General features: G+C 49.0%; 1 protein-coding gene across 1 annotated transcript in view; it reads right to left on the reverse strand.

Annotated features, from left to right (window-relative positions):
- LOC144168623 (polypeptide N-acetylgalactosaminyltransferase 1-like) overlaps positions 1 to 18,957 on the reverse strand; it is a 34,014-nt gene that overhangs the window by 14,222 nt on the left and 835 nt on the right. The gene's annotated exons all lie outside the window — the stretch shown is intronic.

The following is an 18,957-nucleotide window of genomic DNA, read 5'->3' on the forward strand; positions in this document are numbered from 1 at the left end:
GACTGCCGTGTATTTGCTAAATAAACATGAAATTCTAATCAATTCTATCTAAATGAACACTGCATTTATACAGGTGCGATGGAGGGCAGCCAAAAGGCCAAAAATATGCGCGCCTCGACAATGGCCCGGGTGCTTTCAGTAGCCAATAACTGTCGACATTCTACGCTAACAAATACAACAATAAAGCATCGTAGAAACACACAGCAAAGAATAAACATAGGTTAGCTGAACTAGTACATTAAATTATCTGTCATACCTTTTCTCACCGAGATAGCAGGGAACACCGAGAGAACGTTAATCCATCAGAATACAAAATATCACGATGACAAAAAAATGTTGCATTGCCTTCCTTCTTCCTCTCTGGCTCTGTGCATACTCGTGATACACTAAAGCCATTTCTTAAAACCAACGAAAAAATTCGTTGTGGAGCTTTCGTTTGCAGACGTGCTTTGAGTGCAAAGCATTATTGCTTCCCCCTGCGATATCTTTCACGGCCTCCTTTACTGCTACACCCTGTCTACGTCTCTATCTTCACTTTCTTTTCTTCGTCTTGTGGATCTTCCCGCTGCATTCTTTGCCTCCTGAGCTTCGGCCCTGGTGCTGTGTTTGCGTGGTAAACCACGGTTAACCGATTCAGAATCTGGCGATAAATCCGACGTAAAAGGCCTTTCCAGTATGCCACCCCGCATGCGCTATTTACTTGAGAGGCAGAATGGCGACAATTCACGCCACCACTTCCCCAGAATGTACGTTCTTCACGGCTGAGGTACACCTTTGCTCCTGAGATGCCGTCACATGCACGCTCTCCCCGTTGACTACGCGCTGTGACGTGCACAATGACGCGCTTACCACGCACACCTTTAGCCCGCTACCTTGAATAAGACACGGCGACAAGGTATGGTCGCCTCGCTCCAGAGGTCGGATTTGATTTCCATCCAGACCTAACATGCAAACGTCTTCCTTTTCCTTCAATAAAGGCTTGAATCAATCAATCGATAAATTAAAGCCACTTTTGGTTTGTGTACAGAAACGCGCGTGAGAAATGCGATGTTAATCCGGGCTTTCTGAACGCATTTGCAGTCTTCGAGCATTGGCCCTATTTGGTGCCGTTTGGCGCTGCTTGCCTTTGCTATTTATTTATTTATTTATTCATAATAGCCCTAAAGGCCATCGTGAGAGGGTATTACACAGTTGGGGGGCGGGGGGGCCTTTACAAACAATGAACGTCCAAACAAGGAAAAGTACAAACAATGAACGTCAAAAAAAAGGGATAAAATTTCAAATTAAATACATACTAAGGTTGAAGTATATATTATAACAAGTAATTGGTAATGACAGCAAAAATAGAGCAAGGAATAGGCAACAAATCGTTCGAATACAGACAAGTACACAGTGAACGACCTATGAAAATGCAATGAAAAATAATCAATACACTCAATAAAAAAAGAAAACAAATAAAGCATACGCTCAAAAGCAATTAAAAAATAAATACTCACTCATAGCACCACAAAAAAGCTGAATCAAGGTAAAAAATGGTACATATTTGCGCTGTATGTTCCGAAAAAGAGGGGGAAAAGAATTAAAAGAGAAAAAGTTAGATGGTGTCAGCATTTTGAATTAGTTCTTGAAATTTCGTGGCGTCTTTTTTTGACGCAATGTGCGATGGTAGATTATTCTAATCGATTGTGGTACATGGAATGAATGACCGGGAAAACTCAGATGACTTACAGTGTACGCGTTTAACTTTGTAGGGGTGATCGCGGCGTGGAAAAATAATGGCAGGTGGCTCGAAGAAATCGCCGTGAAGTAACGCGTGGTGATAAAGTTTATGGAAAAGTGATGGGGTTGTTGCGACCGGGCGGGGGCACCCGATCCGATCTCCGTGGCCTCCGACATACGAGTGGTAGCGTGTATGATCACAGAACAGGGAGGATTTTAGAGAAGCAAAGGTCTAGCTTTGCCTGTAGTGCCAGAAAAAGCGTAGTGGCGGCGTCGTGAACTACCCAGTATGCCCGCTTGATGGCGCTATAAACACGGCTTTGTAAACATGGCGGATGCTTTTTGCACAGGCCGCTTGAGCTCCTTAATAACATGGCTGCCCTCGCACGGCGGCCGCCGGCTCGCTGCTCCACGGCCGGACTCGACTCTCCTCCTCCCGCGCTCGAAAGGAGCGTCGAGTCCGGCCGTGGCTGCTCCTGCTGGTTCCTGGCTGGCACGCTGGCCGCGTGTTTACTTGCGCCGCGCTAGTGAAGTGATGTTACGCCAGGTGACCAGATGGCCTCGACTGGCACAGACCACAGTGAGCAGCAAGTGAGAACAAATCGTTTATTGACATCCGCAAGTTTACAGAGGCCAGGACATTTCATTTCGATCGCTGCAATTGTACGTCGCTTTCGTGACAACATTTTTTTTGCCATAACAACTCGTTCACTAGCGCTAAGATTTCGAACGAAGGGCACAAATGAGGTATTGACTGCGACAACGGTTTCGTTTGCACCGTCTTTCTAGCGGAGTGCATAACACTCACCTTCTGTTAGAATAATCAAATATTCTGGCCTCGTCAGCTGTCTTCCGATGCGGAATTTCCCACATTTGTCACTCCACAAGCACTCAATTCCCGTGTTTTGCCAGTCCCAGGGTTCGTACAGAATATTTGACTGAAAATTCAAGGACTTTTCAAGGATTTCAAGGATGAGAATGGGCGAAAATCAAGGAGTGTTAGCAGAATTTTATTTGCTTAGAATACTTATGAAAGCAGCGCAGTTTTCGCATGGATTTCTTTTTCTACAGAAGCTATCTCCACTCCTTTTCTTTAGCAGTTCGACGGAAGCTGTTTGCCTTGACTAAGTAGGCGAGGTCGTTTTTCGCTTCAGCTTCTTCCGAAAAACGGTCCGCGGATTCCAGGAGGCACTTGAGAGTTTTTTGAAGCTTTGACCTCCTCCCTAGCATCTTATCGAGCTCTTGCTCGAGCTCTTTTCTCTTTGAAGTTGCCTGCCGTGACAGTGCTTGTTTCTTTTGTTCGTCTAGGTATGCAGCATACCTATGCCGGGCTTGGCGCACTGACGCCTTCAACTCTTTTGAAATTGGAACGTTCAGCAGGCCGCCATGGTTTTTCACAGCCTTGCAGATAACTCGTTGAGAAATATATGACAGCTCTGCCAAATTCTCGACCGCAACCTGCTTGTTGATGCTGAAGGCTCTTTCCACTGAGGCCTGCGAATGGCTCAGGCGGAGAAGTTTCATCACAGCCCATAATTGCGAGAAAGAAGCATCGTGCTTCAGTAGCCGCACGAAAAAACTGTAAAGACGTTCATGATCTTTTTCAGTTTTGTAGTTCATGCCGTTTTTCTAGGCAAAACTGAATATTCTGTGTGCACACAATGTCTTGTTTGTGCTCAGAGAGAAGCTTGTTGTCGATTAGGCAGTTAAGCACAATTTTTAGCTTCCCAAGGCACGTGTCTGTCTTGGACATCTCTGTGGGGTCGAAACATGACAACCCACGAACGACAGGATACCTCAGATAGAGTGAACTAGAATAAGGGAGTGTCCCGAGCGGCGGCGCCGAGCCACTCCGGTTGGCGTCGACACCGCAAGGTGGCGCGACTGCGCCCTTTCGCAGCTGGTCTGGCGCAGTGAGACTGCGCGTCTGGCCTTGCACTGTTATGTTCTCGCGTTCTCTTTCGGTTTTCAAAGGCATTCAGAAGCTAAGCAAGATTCTAAACGACCAAACCTGATTTTTGCTTTACTTACTCCTGCTCCAGGTCGAGCACAAGAACTGTGGCCTCGATGTGGTGGTCCGTTCTGGTTGCAGGCACCTTAGTTCCGCTATCCGCGATCTTGATTCACCTCGAGCTTTATATCTGGCGCGGGCGCTTCTGAATGTCAATGAACTGTCACCTGTGTTCTCCGCGACACGCCGAATACTGCCTGACGAACGATAATTACTTACTTTTCGCGAACTGGCAGGTGTTCATCATGGACTGTTAGGCCCTGCACAGGGCAGAGCATCGTGGTTCTAAAAACACGTCATTGCTCGTATAGCAGCATTTAAGAGCAACAAATTTTTTAGCCGAGGTGTTGCAGTCAACTCTGATGTATTATGTATTCGGCGCATGTGCGCAAATAAGCCCGTTGACCCCCCGCCCCCCCCTCAATCTCCTAAAAGGAAGTTTAGACGCGCCGCATAGCACAAAAACGAAACTAACTTCTGCTTGCTTGCCAAATGCCATGGTATGGAGTCTTTACGATTTTTCAGAGATCAGAGGTGCTATCATGGCGAAAGGCAAATTATTTTGTAGTTCTTTCTTGTTATAATTACTAGAAAAAAAGAACAGTACCTAACTAATGTTAACACTTACATGCAATGCTACATGTTAAGCAAAGTTGTGTACAGCTAATGGCCCAGCTTCACCTTTTTTTAAACCCGATTGTAATTTTTATAATATACATACAGTGAACGAGATAGAACAGATTACGTTTCAGTGTGCTGTCACAGTTTCTTTCGCAATTTGGTCCTGTACTACGGGCATTTACCTAGTTTAGCATACTTTGCAGATTCCCGTTTTTTTGCGTAGCTTCTGCTGATGATTTTGAAGTAGAAGTGAATGCGGGTCGAGAGGTAAAACGCACCTCTGCGGCAACAGCCTTACAATGATCACTGCACCCAAGTTCACACTGGTGCTTAGCCTTCACCACACTCAAAATGTAAAGGATGCCATCCCAATGAAGCTCATCAAGAAGACTGAAGCATTCAGTGAACGCGTTCTCCATGTTTAGCACAAACCTGTGCAGAACGGCCTGTACACAAAGTGGAGCTCGCACACTGCAGCCGATGATTCTGTGAGGGGCTTGTCCTAATAGTGACAAATACGTTTCCCCATCCAGTCAGGATGCATCTGTTATTTCCCACACAATTCGACGGACAAATACTCAACCAGGCACTCTATGGCACATAATATGGGAGTGCGCCAAGAACCCAGACCTCCCACCTCCTTTTCCTTCCCCTACTCCTGAGCAGTGGGAGATACTGCTGTCCAGCTCCCTCCCTCAAGATCAACTTCTTCTGGTCGAGAGGGCCAGTCGAGCCGGGACGGCACATGGGTTACCTGAAATGAGGAACCACCCCACCTAAAAGCTCGATAAAAAAAGTTTTGTCTCTCTCTCTCCTGCCGGCGCAAATTGCGCTTCCACTTTTTCGAACCTCTTCGTCTCTTGGGGCGGCAATCAAAGACGCCTTTGGAGCGCCCTGATAGCCGGCGTGACAGCCTGGGCAAAACAGTGCGCATCAGTCCTTCTTTTCGCCGTCTTCCTCACATGCTGGTCCTTGAAGAAATGCCCTCTCTCACTGTTTTGAAAAACACGTCAGAACCTCCGCACCAATTCAACCGAACGCACGTGCACCCACCGCCTTCCAAGTTCTACGTTTCGTCCGGTCTGATCGAGGGCTGCGGCGACAGCGCGGGCGCCCGGCGCGGCTGACCGGCTGCGAGATCGTGCACCAGCGCCACTAGCCACCCTAGCGGTGGTCGACGGCGCGCGGCACGCCGAAAGCAACGCCGTCTCCGCCCGCTCGTAGGGAGCCTACATGCGCCGCGCCTTCGTCGTTGTCCCCTGCGTTCCTTGTGCTGATATTCCGCACGGGGATAAAATATATGGTTGATTCTTTCTTGCAACACTGCCAAACTGCGTATGAGGGGTCACTAAAGTCTGCAAAGATTTCTGTGGCGAACCGCCCCATAAAAACTCCCGTACGGCATTAGTTACAGGGCATAATCAATTGCCATTCCAAAAGGTAAAAAAAAAACGCGCGAGAGCAAGCATTCTGCCTCGCGAGCGATTAATTCAAGTGCATTATGTGTTGTTTAAATATTGTTGTTAAGATTGACTTTTTTCTTCTAGGCACATTTTGAAGATTCAAGTTTTGAGCAGCACCGACAAGATACCGACAGCACCGACAGGATACGCAGCTGCGATCAACTTTTTTATGTGAGGACACTTGAACGACTTGAGTGGTACATTCAATCGTAATTCAGGACTGTGCCTTTGTTAATGACTATATGCAACTTCATTGCCGTACAGTTGTAATAAAAAAAATGGATGCCTTATTTGTAGAATTTACATTATGTTCAAAAAGCTGTGAAATATTTTCCTGCTAACATTTTCTCTTGCTGCTCCTCAGTACCAGCCTGAAAAAGGCATTCAAAACCAAGAACACTGGTGTGCCTCCATTCACATTGCGCCTTTCTCTCGAGACGTTGCTTTCCATTGTGTCAGTTGCTCACGACGTGTTTTTATTCTCGACTAATGTCATGGAAAAACAAGATACACATGGAGCTCCAGGCACGAAAAATCGCGTAGTCGCGCGCTTCTACGCACAGCTAGTGCACTCCAAAGGAGGCACTGGCAAGCCTTTACCAAGGACGTAAATGCCGCATTAAACGAATGATCCCGCGATCTCAACTGTGCCCAGCAGCAGTAAGTTTTTGGAAAGCTGCTTGGCGATAACCGCTAACCACGCACGATCGTTTCGAAGCAGGTCGGGCTAGAGATAGCCTGTTCCGCGAATCCGTAGGCGCGGCGCATGCCGGCTCCCTAGGTTGGGCGGGCAAAGGGGACCAATATGGCGTCCCGTCAAGTTTGGCGGCCGCCACAGCCACCGTTAGGAAACCTTGGACTCTGCTGTCGCCACCCTAAACGACGAAGGCGCGGCACATGTAGGCTCCCTACCCGCTCGGGCCACTCCCCTATTCTAGTTCACTCTACCCATGGAGGAAAAAAAAGCTTAGGAGAGGCCCCCAGCTATCCCCGCGCATTGGCAAAAGTGTGGAGGAAGTCACGTGTTTTCGGCGGCCATTGTAAGTCGCGTTAGCAACGGCGTCCTAGCAACAGCCCGCCCGGCGTTCGCCAGTCATGGAGGAAAGGCAGCGCCTGCCTTGTCGTCCGATTGCGAAGATTGCTGCTTCGCTTTGCTGCGCTGTGGTCTTGCGGAACTCGAAAAGGATGCTGCGAGTTGCGACAGCTGCGCCGATGTGAATATGTCATTTAATTTCTACTTGCAAGTGCACCTTGTACCGTGTCAAGCTTTTGCTCCGGTCGCGATCACGACGCGCCTATTGAAGTGCAGATATCGTGAACGCGCCGTCCGGTCGTACGCGCGGACACCCGTCAGGTAGATTTTCGGGAAGTGATACATGGTGTGCAGAACGTAGGCGACTTGCAAACGAACGATTCGCAACTCAATTTTTAAGAGCGAATGCTCTTTATAAGCGACCCCAAACCATCCACCGCCGGCGGCGGCGGCGGCGGCGGCGTCGGCGGCGTTGGCGTCCGCAGTGCTGTTTAAAGAAAAAAACAGCATCCGGCGCCAGGTTTCGATCCGAGGACTTTGCGGGCCGCAGCGCGACGCGCTACCGACCAAGCCACAGACGCGACGGTGATATCAGTGTTAGACGCGCCTTATATCTTTAACGCATTCAAACTACGTCGTCAGCGGCGTGCGTTGGCGACTCAGCGGCGTTATAGCGGCTTGATAACTGCGTGGTGTACACGTGATACTACAAACCCGATGGAAGAGATGGAAGAGAAGGCGGCGAGGCAGTGGGCTGCGGGGGCCGAGCGCAAGCGCCGCAAGCGGGCCGACAACCGTGCATTCGCACTTTCACATTCTCCCCCTCGGGGAAATGCGGGGGAATTTTTTGGTTATCGCCGCTGCATGTAGTTTGCTAGGCCGGCAATGCGCGGCAGTGCCTTTGCAACTGTTACAGGGTAAATTCCCAGTTGATATAATTCCATCGTCCTATTACCTTAGTAGGTGTCCGTCTGTTGAGTGGAAGAGTGCTGGATCTGGAATCTGGATCTTTTTGTGGTCTCGCTCTGGATTTCGCTTTTCAGCGCTTCATACTGCGAGGTTAGTGTATGAACGTTTTCAACTGATATCACCTTGAATTTATTGACACTGAGACAAGTTGAAACTTGGCGAAAAATAAGTTTATTGACGCCACCTACCCTCTCCTTTTTTTTACTCAATAAAACGTTTTGCCTCCTCCTCCTCCTCCTTCGCAAAAAATTCTATCGAAGGCACGCGAACAACGGTAAAAACATTCCACAATTTTTTAGCTTGAAATCTGCATGAAGTGCTGCTTACCTATATATATATATATATATAGAACGGCCGTTTAATTGACTAGTCATCTCTGGGATTGCCAGTGAAACTGCAACGCAAACTTAATTGGGCACTTTCCAGTCCGGTAGCCGCACGGCGTTCGCCGACTGTTTGCGGCGTTCTCCATCGCTTGGAAACCTATAAACGGCGGCGATTGCAAACAAAAGATGAATGCACACCAATGTACAGCAATACTTGTCAGCGGAATGATGCACTAACCGGTGGAAAGTGACGCCCAATTCCTTGGGTACCGATCGCGACTTGCAGCCTGGCACCGAGCATTGCGGCATTGTTGCGGCCACACTGCTGCGGCCACACTGAAGACGCGTAACGGTGTAACCGCGCGTTTAGGTTCACGGTCACGCGCTGCAAAACGGCCTTCTACCTGCCTATCAGCTGATTTCCGCCGGCTCGGCGCTGGCAGATGCAGACGAAAAGAGAGGCGATACAGGACGAAGGAGGCGGAGAAGGTGCACCTAGAGAGAGGGAAAAAGAGTCCGCCATTCGACTTACAGAAATGGCGTTTCCGGCTGCGCTGGGTGTGACGTCAGGGCCTCTCCTAAGCTTTTTTTTCCTCCATGACTCTACCTCAGAGGACTCGCATTTGTTGCCAGACGACGCAGGCGCTGCCTGTTTCGAAACCGAAACTTGCTGCTCTTGCTCTTCTGTCAAGGCTACTTGTTTTCGCCATAGAGATAATATACTCTAGAGGGAAAGCGCGCCGCTGAGCCAATGCATTGGAACCGTACGACACATGGTGGCAGACATGATACAACGATTTGAAGGTTGCCAGCTGAGCTTTTGCTTACTAAAAACGACGAAAGCGATGGGTTGTAATCTGGCAACGTGCTACTGTGGCGTTTCCGCGTCCGGCTAGCGAAGCATGCCGGGAGAAATTGTAACATGGCGGACCGCTGGCCAGGCCGGCCAGGCGGATTTTGTGTAGGCGGCGTCAACAGCATTGCGTAGTTTATCTCCTGTGGGTAGGTAACCGACGTGTTTTTGGTTTAGCGTACGTGCGACTTGTATGTACTGATACTATTTGAGCAAGATGTGGCAACGCTCACGCAACACTTGCGCGCAAGCTCGAATGCGACTGATCGCATGCGCGAGGACGCCAAGGAGTCAGCTGATCCGTACTGGGTGCACAGAAATGAATCTCCGTATGATCTCCGTGCATTTTGCGCTGTGCCGCTTTATCTGCCATTCTGTGACTTTTGCGAGTCGCTCAATGCTTTTCAAACGAAGTGTAGTGAACTGACTGTGGCTTTAGCTCAATGTAAAACCTTTATGGACACACGAAAAAGACATCGCATGGGCCAACGCTGATATTGCCGGTGAGTCGCGGCGCTTTGAAGCACAGGAACGAAAGAGCACGGTCGATCGCAGGCCAATGGAGTGGAAGAATGCATGCCAAGGGAGTATGCGAAATACAGTCCGCGCCGTGTCCCGTTTTCTTTTCTGTCTGTATTCCTCAAGTTCTAGCTGCTTTCCACCACTTCAAAGGGAAAGTTTGCGGGGCTGAATGCGCAGTCTTGAATGGGCATTAATTTACCGCACAGAGCGCGTGAGGAGAGAACATTGACTGATTAAAAAAGAAACCGCATTTCGTTACCTATTTTTTCGTTCTACCTTCACGAACGTTTGCGCGAAAGTTCGAAGCACGAAGAGCTGTAAGAAGTTCCATGAATAAAACAACTGGAACTGAACGATTATAAAAGCTCCTTTTATTTCTCTTCCAACGGGAACGATCGCCGGCTGCCACTCCGTAGCCTGTAGTGAACTTGCGGTAGTCAAGGTCAGATCAGAATCGCTGTTCCGGCGTCGATAGATAGGGTGCTTAACGTGAAGAAAGAATGACAGCCTCGCAAGCGCCCGGGGAGGCACTTGCTCAGCGCGTGCATCCAAGTTGTACCAGTTGTACACGTTTTGCACGCATGCAGATCTGAGCTGAAGACTGCACACACACTACGCAGTCAGGCGCAAGGGCCTCGCCACTTCCTAGCACACTTAAAGAAAATCGAAACCAAAACTGAACTACACACTTACTCTTTCTCCGCTAATAAGAGATTAGTTACACTAGAAGTTTTTTATAAAGCTAGTTTTAATTACTGAAGCGATTATTTGTAACTATTTTGCTTCAGTTTTTTCTTTTAGTCAAATAATTACGGAACAACTTTTTAGAAGACTGAATACAATTGATCTGGCAACCATGAAAATTGTATCATGTCAGCGCCCACGATTCGTACGGTCTCGGAGCTCGCTTTACCCCCCTGGTTTTCGCGGTCATTCCTCAGTAAACGAGTTTTTGAAATCAGTGCGACTAACGGAAAGATGTCGTTCATTTGCTCTATTGAAACAAAGTCCACTAAATTTTCAAGGATTACAAGGAGCTCACTCATATTTAAGGAGTTTCAAGGGCCCTTGAATTAATGTTATCAAATTCAAGGACATTCAAGGATTTCAAGGGTCTGTGCGAACCCTGCAGTCCTCTCAACAACTGATGGACGCAAAAGCACATAACAGCAATAACAGTCACGAAAACAGTGTTCCGCGCACATAGAAACGGTGGGCCGTTGCAGCGGTTTCAATTTGAATTGGCGGCTTTGTGGTTGCGAATTCAGAAACGAGGTGGTGCACCAGTCGGCTGTTCGTAAAAAGTTGCGTACATTTTTGATCAACAGATGTTTGATGCGGAAATTGTTAATCATATTTTTAAACAACACATTGTAAGCGAACTGTGTTGGCTCTTTGAGTCACGGAATGAATGTTTTGTATTCTATACCAAAAGTAACATTTCGCTTGCGCCGTCTGGTGGACTTGATGGTCGAAAAGTGCCCTGTAGGTTGGTCACGTGGGGCGTCGATTTTTACGCCGCCTATAGGGAAACCAGGGAACGTCCAAGCTTGAGAGGCCTGGTATGATGCGAGCGGCCAGCCGCTGTTGCAGCCGTGAAGAAGTCCAGAAGCCGTAGGCTAACGTAACTGTTTACTTCATAGCGAGAGGTGAGCCGAAGCCAAAGAACAATGCCCCGACGGGCGAGGTTACAATACAGGACTCGAGCAGAGCGACAACATCGATTCGCTGCTCTAACAGGAATGGTTTACAACGCTTGGGAGCTCTATTTATACCCGAAAGCGGTAACGGTCAAACGCCAACACGCTGGAACACGCACTACACTCTTTCCAGAGTTCGTAAGCTGTTCATAGCCTCGGGCACGTTGAGTCCGAGAGAGGGGAGAGAGGAGGACTCCGTTGCGATCACCGGGGCCTGCCTCTGTGTCCTTGAAGAGCGTGGAGACGAGCCGTGCAGGCAGCCGCCGAAGTTCAGCCGCTGCAGGCAGCCGCCGAATGCGCAGAGAGCGAAGCGTCTGACGAGGCTTTGTCGCAACTTGTTGCCGACATGATTGCGCCTGTTTTCGAAGGCGCACGAGTGGCTTCGCCGCACAGCCGAGGAGTGATGCGGGGAAGTACTGCGGCGCTGGCCGATTCGTAACAGCTTCTCCGCCGGGGGTCCGAGATCCCGATGGATAAGGGTCTACAACCGTTGTCCGGAGGGATACTGTCGAAGTGAAGTGTTCGGCAGACGCTCGACTCCAGGCCTTGGCTGTACGACATCGTGCTGGAGCGTCACCGGGCCGGTCACTGGACGAGTAGTGGCTCCCCAAGAACGTCTCTGGCTTGGTCAAGCAAGCAACAGAACAACACAGGAAGACACAACCGCATCGCCGGCAAGTGCGAAGACAAATCAACACTGAAGATCTACCAGGCTTTTAGTTGCGAAAAAGTACGCTAATAACTAACTACACTAGTTATGTTTTTGCCCAGCAGTACTTTAGACACGTGAACAAACCTGAAAGTTGACATTTCGCTTGATTGGAAATGTCCCAACAAAAAGAAATGTAATCGTAAAGGGCGAAACCTGTTCCAGGAAAAACAATGAAATTGAGAAAGTCAGGCATCTACAGGCCACTTCTCGTGCTGAGAGCCGCGATTTCAGCTCTCTTCACTGCTCCGAGTTTTTCCCTTCTTGTACCACACTTTAGGTGCACCCGTTCTCTGAACGCTGCTGCGACCGCGTGAGAGGACACCGGCCGTTCGCTTCGACAACAGTCGAGCGCGCGGAGGAGCGAACGAGATTTTCCAACGTTCAAACGAGAGGCGCGCACTCCTTTTTGGAGGCGGCGTTCCCTTGGCGCGAAGCGAGCTCACTGCTTGGCCTCTCGGCGTGCCCGCCCTGAAACGCGCGCCACAAGTACCCGCGGAAGTTTTCGCTATCTCCTCGTTGCTCGCCTTCTTACGAACGCGTTCGGCAAGCAAACGCCGGAACGCGTTTGCGTTCCTTCCCCTTGGCTGGTCGGTTCCCGACTTCGGCTCAGCCACAAGAGAAACTGGAATCTCAACTAGCTCAGTAGTTCCCTACAGTCACTACCTTGTCGTCCCTCGCGCTTTCAGCGACAGCCTCGGCACGCGAAGACCGAAGCGCGTTCCCGTTCTCTTTTCTCACTGCCAGAACTACACTACAACCAAGCTGCCCTGTCTGATTCTCAAAAGATGGCTCAGCCGCCCGCGACACCTGAATCTCTACGAGCTCGGCTGGCCGTCGCTCGAGGTCAGCTACCTGAGCTGGTGGCACAACGGAATCGGCCTGCTCAGTGGCGAGATTGTCATTTCTCCCAAATGAACCGTGCAAACCGTTCGCTGCCTCGGCTGCAGGCTTTGCCACCACATCGCTCGTTTCCGCACTACCGTCCGAAGGAACAACCTCCGCTTCAGCGGACTCGTGTTGCCTTTCGGTAGCCTCATGGCTTAGGCACTCCAGCGAAACCTCACTATCTCGCGAAATGTTCATGTTCAGACCGGTAGCCGTTCCTAAGAACTCCCGCGAATTTGAACCGTCCGAACACTCCGCCGAGATCTCCGAAACAAACGCCGACACATTATCGCACTCAGTGGACACGTACTGCCCTCTGCCGCCTCTGCCGACAGTCTGAGCTAATGCGCCGTCGTTATCTCTCTCAGCAACCTTGACGCGCTGCGGGGCAGCAACGGTCGCTTCCGACTCGCGCTCCCGAGCGTCTGCTACTTTCTTTTCGTTACCGTGGCCAGTTTCTCTATCCACGACAACGAGGTCTTTTTCGATCAACTCAGGCTTCACTTCTTCCTGCTCGAGTTGAATCTCATGCTCTAGGTTCTTGTTCTCCCGTTGGAGTCTCTCTCCCTCGAGCTCCCTTCTTTCCTGTTCAAGGCGCTCGAGCTCGAGGTCGTACCATCGCATCTTTTCCTGGTGCTGTCGTTCTTTTTCCTCGCGTTCCTGCTGTCGTTTCTGACGCTCAGCCTCTGCCTCTGCCTCTGCCTCGGCGGCCTGACGTTTCGCGGTCTCCCTGCCATTGATCAGCTCAATGCATTCCGACAGCTCCTCATCGTCAGCCCCGACAGCGAGTATAGCCTGTATCAGCTCTGGCTTTCTCAGCGCGTCCGTAACATCCAAGCGCAACTCTTTTGCAAGCTCCAACAACTGCGGTTTTTTCAACGCTTTCAAATTCATGGCCGGTCTAGAGTACTGCTTTCCCACTGCTCCAAAAATGTTTTGCGCGAATAACCCACGCGACAAAAACACGCCCTACCAGCTATCCTCAGAAGCCTGGTAAAACTTAGTGAAGAAAAGTCCCGCACTCACCCTTGACCGCCGTGAATTCTGCGAAGTCCGAAGCCGCCTTGACGTCCGTAGTGATGGGTCTCGCACCGCTGGCCTCAGGTGTTACGAAGTTGCCATCCGACCGCTGCCAACCAGTTGTTGCGACCGGGAAGGCCGACTGCAGCCGGGAAGATGTCCAGAGCCGATAGGCCAACGTAACTGTTTACTTCATAGGCCTCCTGCGCTGGAGTTTTGGCGACATGCAGCGCCCCTAGCGGCCGATGCCTCTGGGTAGTACAAAAGCAGACGACCCTCGCCGCCCTCCATGTGTTTTCAATTACAAGCCAGAGTGAAAGTTGGTTGTGGCGCTTTGTAGCGTGTTTAAACGACTGCATACTGTATGAAATAGCCCTTAAAGTAGCTGCAGAGGCTAGACAAAATAATATCCGCTAAAAGAAGCCGATTTGTCGGCTTTCTTTTGAGCGAGCTGTCGCGGTGGTCGCGGCGTGGGACAGTATCGCCAGGTCGGGTGGTTTAACTGTTTGACGACAATTACAGTTTTTTTCTTCTTGCGTGCGGTCGACAAAGGAAAGTTCACGAGTAGCATAAACACGGAATGCTGCTCATCTTACATCCTGAGGTAACTGCAAAAGGTTGCTTCATCGGGAGCATGCAAGCGAACGCAAGAATTGCGCAGCCGACTCTGCTGACACTGCTGGCCTGGCACCGCCTTTGAAACGAGTGGAAACTTTGCTTCGTATTTTCGCAAACTAAATGATTCTTGCGTAACGTTTTACGACGCACGATTTACGAACGGCAGGGTACATGTATACTAGCGAGTACGTGGGGTACCAATTAAATAAACAAATTAAGCGCTATTAAAGGACGCAAAGCACGCACCAAATCACACGCCCGCTGCCTGCAGAGATGAGTACTTCTATATTTATTTATATACGATCATCACTGACTGTGTTGGTTTTCTAGTGCAGGGGTCGTCGAATCTGAACGCCGACACGCCAGTTTTGACTTCAAATGGAGTTAAGGCCCATTCACACTGCGACGAAAGCGACGTGAATTCTGTCGCTTTGTCGCGCGACGGCAAGAATTGCCATTCGCCAAAAACGGACGTCGCGCTACAAAGCGACGGAATGCCCGTCGCTTTCGCTCGCTTTCGTCGCTAGTGTGAACGGGCCTTTATACAGCGAGACAAGAACAGAGAATTGGCGTCCTCCAGTTGAATTGCCCCCCCCCCCCCCCTCTCATCTTCACAACGTTTATAGACATATCTATAAACGTTGCATCTTCACTCTTCGCCAGATTATTGTCAAATATTATTACAAATTCGCTGAATTTTTTTCTCTTTGCATTCAAACATTCAAAGCCCCCCTCCTCCTCCCCCCCCCCCCCCCCCCCCCCGATTTGCTGTCCAGCCCTCCGCCGTGTCGGCTGCATGGAACTCGGCCGTTGCTGACCCTCATTCTAGGCTATTAAGTGCGAACTGGGAATGTATGCTGCAAGAGCGTAATTAAGTAAAGTGAGAGCAAACAAGGAAAGCGAGCGGCCTCTTAGTTCGCCCGACCACTTTGTTTTACGGCTACTAATTTCGGAATCGCAAAACAGATTTCACGCCTCTGACGGTCGCAGCATTTTGACACTGATACACGCAACAAAACAGCAAGCTAACGCTGCACCATGTATTCGTAACGGCGACGCAAACGAGCACTGTTAAAATGAAAGTGCACGCATAGTGTGCAGGTACGCAAAAGAGCGGCGCACCGCAGCAGGCGAGCCTGCGGTCCGCCGGACTCGCTGGCTTTTTAAAGCGCGATCATAGCCGATTGCGTCACTCTTCTTTTTGATCGGCTGTTTTTGACAAGTCTTTGTCACCTAGAGTATTAGTTTAAACTAGAAATTTTACTTAAAATTTCCCTTCGTACGACCATCGATCGGTGAACCTGCGAGTAGCAGACGCCGTCACGGTCCCGGCACTTTCGTCGGCGCTGTAAACGTGTTTAGCGCTGCAAAGCTTTTTCCCCTAATGCCAAGTTGATCGCTGAAATAGATCGGACGCGTCGGGGATGAGCTGGTGACCACGTCGCAAAATAATCGGGAGCGTCGAGCTCATTTTGTTTCTGTCAACACGGGATCCTATGGGACCCGCGCAGCTTTGTACTACCCGGAAGTACTGCCCGGAAGCCGCTTGCGCAGCGCCCCCTGGGCAGCGCAGGAGGCCTATAGCGAGAGGTGAGCCGAAGCCAAAGAACAATGCCCCGACGGGCGAGGTTACAATACAGGACTCGAACAGAGCGACAACATCGATTCGCTGCTCTAACAGGAATGGTTTACAACGCTTGGGAGCTCTATTTATACCCGAAAGCGGTAACGGTCAAACGCCAACACGCTGGAACACGCACTACACTCTTTCCAGAGTTCGTAAGCTGTTCATAGCCTCGGGCACGTTGAGTCCGAGAGAGGGGAGAGAGGAGGACTCCGTTGCGATCACCGGGGCCTGCCTCTGTGTCCTTGAAGAGCGTGGAGACGAGCCGTGCAGGCAGCCGCCGAAGTTCAGCCGCCGCAGGCAGCCGCCGAATGCGCAGAGAGCGAAGCGTCGGACGAGGCTTTGTCGCAACTTGTTGCCGACATGATTGCGCCTGTTTTCGAAGGAGCACGAGTGGCTTCGCCGCACAGCCGAGGAGTGATGCGGGGAAGTACTGCGGCGCTGGCCGATTCGTAACAGGGTGAAAATTTGCGGCGATGGAATAGTTCGGGTAGTTCTGCTCGGCGTTTTCGTACTGTGACGTTGGAATGACGTGAATAATCTGAAAATATGAAACGAGCGGCACGATTTTGCCGCGATTCAATGTCGTCTATGATATAAACATATTCGGGATCCCAAATGGCTGATGCATATTCTCATTTTGGACGTATTATTGTAGTAAAGGCAAGTTTGCGTATGTTACGAGGAGCCTGTTTAAGGTTACGCTTGAGAAATCCGAAAGCGCGGTTAGCAGCCGCCAGGGTAATTTTTATGTGGTAGTGCCATGACAGATCAGGCAGCAAATAAATTCCAATATATTGATAAGTGGAGACGAGGTCAACAGTAGTATCAACTAACACGTAGAAGGTAGGAATCCGGGGTACGTGTTTACTAAAAGACATTGACTTTGTTTTAGAGTAATTTATGGTCATTAGTTAGCATGAGCACAATGCGTTAATAGCTCTTAGATCAGTTTGCAAAGCTGTCCGGTCATTATCAGAGGAAATTCGGTAAATCACACAGTCGTCAGCAAAAATTCTAATTCGGGATGAGACACAGGATGGCAAGTCATTAAAAGAGATGAGAAACAGCCGTGAACCTAGTACGCTACCCTGTGGGACTCCGGAAGTTACTGGTTTGAAGGAAGAGTTAAAATTGTTAGCGGACGTGAACTGTGTTCGAGAAAAAAGAAATCTTTTACCCATGCAAATATGTTAGGGTGAATGTTAAGCCTAGACAGTTTGGTTAGAAGCCGGTGATGAGGGACGTGGTCAAAAGCTTTAGAAAAGTCGAGGAAAATAGCATCAACCTGGGATCCACCGTCAAGAGCTGATGTATGTCATGAATGAGACCGGTGAGCTGCGTTTCACATGAGTATACTCGGCGAAAACCATGCTGATATGTATGTATAATGTTATGATCTTCCAGGTAGTTAATTACTTGGGTGTGTATTATATGTTCAAGAAGTTTACAAATGATACTGGTTAACGCGGTACGTTAGTTCAATGGCGATGAGTGTTTCCCAGACTTGAAGATGGGAATTACTTTTGCGATTCGCCGGTCATGTGGTATGCCACCTAACGATAACAATTGTGAAAAAATGGCGAACAGTATGGGACATATGCTAGCTGATATATTCTTTAGTGTTTTATTGTTAAATCCGACGTGATCAGAAGCAGCACAAATTTTGAGTTTATTTAGTAAGGAGAATATACCCGCTTCACTGAATATTATTTCTGGCATGCTGATATCAGGAATGAGGTTAACTTTCGGGCATGACGTCATGTCTTCACACATGAATACTGATATAAATGCGTCGTTTAAAACCTGTGCGCACTGACACACGGGAATGACGTCGTTATTACTGAGTTGAGGACGATATCAGGATGATAAGTCATGTTTGAAGAAAGGACGTCGAGTTGATGTGAGCAGTGACTGATATTCCTTATCGGATGTTTTATAGCGTAACCAGGAAACTCAAAGGGGGTCTGTTTTATTGGCGTGGCGGTAAAGTCTTTTCTTTTTGTTATTGAGGCGTTGAAGCCGTTGGTTATACCAAAGAGCGGTGTTTACCGTTTTGGTGGTGATAAGAGGAATTAACCTGCTGATTAAATTAGTAAGTGGATTTCTAAACATGAGCCAATTATCTTCAGCGGACCTGGATAAATACCCTCCAAAAATTTATTTGAGAATGACAGGAGTTCATTATTAATGCTGTGGTAATCAGCTTTATTATAGCACCTTATTTGCTTATTGGTAGTTTTGAGTTTGTTAGGAGAAATCAGGACGGTTCCAGTAAGGACGTCGTGGTCAGGTAGCCCGTCAAGATGAGTAATTTCAGAAAATATATCAGGACTCTTGGTAAATACTAGGTCCAGAATATTAGCTGATGTGGCCGAACACCGTGTGGGATGAGTAATTAGCTGAACCAGGGAAAAGACGAGAGAAGACTGAACAAAATTATGAGCTTCACTTTGACCATCCCTAACGGAGTGAGTTGACCAGCAAATGATCGGAAAATTAAAATCGCCAAAAATTATTAAGAGAGAATTAGGAAAACGAGAATACAGTAGCGTCAGGACGTGGCTACATTCACTTGAAAAGTGGATCTGGGGGACGGTAAAAAAACACCTATAAGTATGGCGCGGCCCTACACTTCAGAGAAGCCGAAACAAATTCCAAAAAAGAGGTAACAAGAACAGGTACTGCAAGCACATCATTTTTTATCGCCAGAAGTACGCCACCTCCCCTTCTATGTTTCCTGTCACAACGAAAAAATTTGTAATCTGCCCACGTGAGAAAAATACTGCTGTCAGGAATGTTATCGTTTAGCCTCGTTTCAGTTAATGCGATGATTGTTGGTGCGCAAGAATCAACGAGGGAATACAACGGAATGCTTTTG

The sequence above is a fragment of the Haemaphysalis longicornis genome, unplaced genomic scaffold (genome assembly GCF_048455015.1).
Source record: "Haemaphysalis longicornis isolate Haplotype H1 unplaced genomic scaffold, Haemaphysalis longicornis Haplotype H1 scaffold_2, whole genome shotgun sequence".
NCBI classification, from domain to species: domain Eukaryota; kingdom Metazoa; phylum Arthropoda; class Arachnida; order Ixodida; family Ixodidae; genus Haemaphysalis; species Haemaphysalis longicornis.